The sequence below is a fragment of the Limulus polyphemus genome, unplaced genomic scaffold, assembly GCF_000517525.1.
Source record: "Limulus polyphemus unplaced genomic scaffold, Limulus_polyphemus-2.1.2 Scaffold5078, whole genome shotgun sequence".
NCBI lineage: Eukaryota > Metazoa > Arthropoda > Merostomata > Xiphosura > Limulidae > Limulus > Limulus polyphemus.
Genome location: NW_013670688.1, coordinates 41,039 through 44,817, shown reverse-complemented (window position 1 = coordinate 44,817; position 3,779 = coordinate 41,039).

The window sequence follows — 3,779 nt, the reverse complement described above, 5'->3', positions numbered from 1 at the left end:
CGTCTAATATTTTATGTATTGCTTCATTACTTCAAACGCCATGCGGCTAGCGGCCATTTCAAAGGTGTCACGAAGAACCGAGCGTAAAAGATGGCGACTTAAAAAACGCTTACATCATGGAAAAGGCCCCTTCATCGGTTCATAGTCATATCGACCAGAATCCAGTTTGAAACTATATAACTATAGATATACTGCTACATTATGTATGAGGATTAATATTCGAATCATTTTCCCTATCTGTGCTTTTATCACAAACAAATCTCTACAAGCTAAAATCCTGGCGGATAATTTGTTTTCTTCAACTAGTGATCCACAGACACGTAAAACAGAGAGAGAGAAATGATGAATTGGTCATTCTGGAAAGAATTAAAAATACTTTACAAGCATGTTAAGTTTTCTGACGCTCAAGCATTTGTAGGAACGTATGTTATATTAACGGTTAAGGCTATTGTGCTAGTCATCTTTTTTTCTCTCTCGAAAAATTACAGGAAAAGGATAATAATTTTAGATTATTATAATGATATACTCCTAAATAGGGAGGAGTAAAAAATACGAACCTCTATTTGCAAATATCAGAAAGAAGGGAAAAAGCTTTAATGAGCAAAAAGAATGATTTTTTATATCATTATTATTTCTTCAGATGTCACTTTGTAATGACTAGAATATGTCATATTTTACGTCTCGATCTATTAACTCAGTGCTTGAACAGTGGCGTCATCTGGCGAACATATTTTAAACTAAGCAGTTTTTACTTTTTGCTATTTACTTTTTTTCTTTTCTCTCTCTAATAGGTTTATTACGCTTAATTATTCTTATATTAATGGCTACGCGGGTTATATGTTATCATAATCATTTTTTGATGCCTTACGTGATAAGATATATGAATAGACAATTTTTTCACTCGTATTTTATGAGAATGTTGAATATTTATATGCCTCTATTACTCTAGTAGTTGTAATCTGCTGCTAAATAATATTTACACAATATTGGATCATAGGCGGCGGAGGAAGCATTTGGAAACTGGAGGAGCACAACACTCGAGGGGCACAACACTCGAGGAGCACAACACTCGAGGGCCATCTTTCACAATTTTACTCATTTGGCAAAAAAAAAGTTAATTTAAATCGAGCCATTAAGGCAATCTGCGGGTCGCGGGTTCGAATCCCCGTCCCACCAAACATCCTCGCCCTTTCAGCCGTGGGGGCGCTATAATGTGACGGTCAATCCCACTATTCGTTGGTAAAAGAGTAGTCCAAGAGTTGGCGGTGGGTGGTGATGACTAGCTGCCTTCCCTCTAGTATTACACTGCTAAATTAGGGACGGCTAGTGCAGATAGCCCTCGTGTAGCTTTGCGCGAAATTCAAAACAAACAAACAAACAAACGAGCCATTAAGAATGCTTACAACTTCAACCTGCCTTACATTTTTAGTCTCTATATTGTGATTTAGAGATTTTGTTATATTTTTGACGTTATAGTTTTTATTTGTTGAAGAGGGGCACTTTACTATTTTGCAAAAAAAGTGGGGGCAGGTTCCCCTCTGCCTCCCCCAACGTATAGAACGTATATAAAACTCCCTTTGAATTGTATTCTTGTGTTACCAGGTGCTCAACAGATGAGGTCAAACCTAATCAGAAATAAAGTACTAAAAATTGAAGGCATTAGAAAGGTTATAACAAGGGTTATTAGTGTAAAACACCACAGTTCAAATACTGTTTGTTTAGTCATACACTGCGGCATTAATGAATTACTGAGATATTGTACGTAATGTATATATCGATCACAGAAGCACAGTAAAGAAATTCTAAGGTGCTGTGTATTGTAAAACAACAATTATGCTCAGTGGGTAACAGACCAAGCAATTCGCCAATGGAAAGTAACAGCCAAACTACCGCCATCTTTTGTCAGAAATATTAAATTAAGATAATAAAAATGTATTTTCTCCAATTTTTGTTCTAGTTCTTAGATTAATCAAAATGATCTTTTCTTCATGCTGTAAGTTAGGTTGAAGTATAAGTCCATCACTTCTTAAACTCACAAGTTATATAATCATGGGAACCAACAAGCCACGGAAAATCTATTGCCCAAAACTGCTGAATGTGACGTTATAATTTTCTATTCATATACTCTTTAGTTTGTTGGTGTGTTTTGTTGTGATATGAACCTTCTTGAGGACCACTTACTGGACGACACTGACTGACGGTTTAATTAGGCCTATATCTATTTTTGATTTCAGAAACTACGCCCATCTGTATATTATATATATATATATATATATATATAATAGAACACACACAAGTAACAATATTAACATTTTGCTGTTATGAAACATGAAAATAATAAACATGTTTCGTGGTGTCATACATCATGTACTTATTTACTATTTCTTGTCGTGCTTCACGCCTCCATCACATTCGTTTAATGTCGTTGAGTGATTAAATGAGTTTGTTGCTGAGATTATGTGTTTATCATTATTATTACGTCACATTTATAAACTACAAATCAACAAATAATTTGTTGAGATATCGAAATATGCTGTGACTAACAGGTAATAAGTGTTTCTATAAATTGACTTAATTATTGTTATTTTATCCCAGTTATTCTAAGTGCCACACTGAAATGACTGGTTAGGTGAAAAAATGTGTAAAATTATATGGGATAAGGAACACAACTAACTGTGCAATAGACATTGGGAAAAATACAACAACAGTGAAAAACATAAACGTTTATCACCAAAGACAAAATTAGTAGTCATACTATCAGATTATATTATGGGCTGGATTCTTTACAGTAGGTGTCTGTGAGTTGTTGGCGATAAATTTCGACAATAAACAAACAGCACACAATCCACTTATTGTAAAATAATATATTAAAACAAGCCGAACGTGTATACAAATGTTCGTTACCCTGTTGGTTATCATAGTTGTAGCCAGAGCTTTAAATAATTATCTCTTTTTCGTCAAACAGGCTGGTTCAATCACTTTAGAACAAAATTTGAGAAGACGAATTATTCTTCTCTACTCTGTTAGTACAATACATTGTGTGATAATTTCACGTTGAAAATCGCCACTATACGCTCTTTATGGCTAAACGCAAAATCACGCAGTCTAAATCTATCTAATATGAACTACATTTTGGACGTTCCACACACTACGATATATTATGATACAATAATACTCAATTAAAACAGCGAGAAGAACTTAGAAGGTTCTAGTAACATGACGCAATAATACAACAAGCGCCAATTCACAGCAATTGAACTATACAATGTATGATTTGTACACAGTTACGCAAACAAACCTGAAATAAATTATTGCTTGTAAAAGTAACTAAATTTAATACTCACATTAAACTTAAACAGTCGTGTATATCTAAAAAATGCTCTGAAAATTATTATTTTAACCCTTGCATTACCACCTTGTTCTTTTAACGTTTACTACCGATGCAATTCATATATTCCATCATGTTGAGTAATTTTGTATTTGTCCACAATAATACTGCGTATAAAAAACAGAAAAAGGTGAGGAAATCACTTATTTTCTATGTAAAATACACGTGGAGTAATCGCAGTTTATTTGGTTTTTACCTTTTTAATGAACCACACTATTCATTGTTGTTGGTATTTTTACCTTTTTTATGAACCACACTATTCATTGTTGTTGGTATTTTTATTCTTTTTTATTACGTAACCACTACTATTCTATTGTTGTTGGTTATTTTTACCTTTTTTTATTAGTAACCACTACTATTCTATTGTTGTTGGTTATTTTTACCTTTTTAT